Source organism: Penaeus monodon, chromosome 27, assembly GCF_015228065.2.
Source record: "Penaeus monodon isolate SGIC_2016 chromosome 27, NSTDA_Pmon_1, whole genome shotgun sequence".
NCBI lineage: Eukaryota > Metazoa > Arthropoda > Malacostraca > Decapoda > Penaeidae > Penaeus > Penaeus monodon.
The window spans coordinates 24,272,172-24,272,756 of record NC_051412.1 but is presented as its reverse complement, the minus strand read 5'-3'; the positions used below and the strand labels follow the sequence as shown (position 1 = coordinate 24,272,756).

The window sequence follows — 585 nt, the reverse complement described above, 5'->3', positions numbered from 1 at the left end:
ATAAGGCATTTATTCTGGGAAAAAAAACTTTGGTTGCGTGTGCTTTGATCAACACAACAGCTTAGTTTACAATACAGTTACATAAATCGTATACAATATTAAATAAGTCAATGTTGGTTTTAGCGTTGCTTTGACGCAGACAAAGGATAGATTAACTATATCTGTAAAATAACCTGAAGGAATATTAGATAAACCAAAAACAATCGTTATTGTTTAGTATTGTGATATGGCCTTCAGATAATTCTCCTGTTGCTTGTAAATGCATGTTGATTGTAACCATGATGCTGTTATTTTTCAGTTTAGATAAAGGCCTATTTCGACATACAACGTCCCATGAATAGTGTGTGACTTTTAACATTGAGCTTGGATAAACTGGAAGTTTTGAGTAAACTAGTATTTGTCGTCTGTTTATTTATAATTGTTCTATCTCTGTGTCTTACAGTATATTACTATCCATTAACATATCGACAATATCTATCCAATTTTAGATACTGTATTTTAAACAACAAAAAATGACACCCTTTGAAATGTCCGGCTCATGCATATCTATATTTTATATAAACATCTTTTTGTCGTTTGTTGTTC

At 30.9% G+C, this 585-nt stretch overlaps 1 protein-coding gene across 1 annotated transcript in view; it reads left to right on the top strand.

Moving 5' to 3' along the window:
* The window catches only part of LOC119590371 (cystinosin-like), a 9,763-nt gene that overhangs the window by 3,549 nt on the left and 5,629 nt on the right, over positions 1 to 585 (top strand). The gene's annotated exons all lie outside the window — the stretch shown is intronic.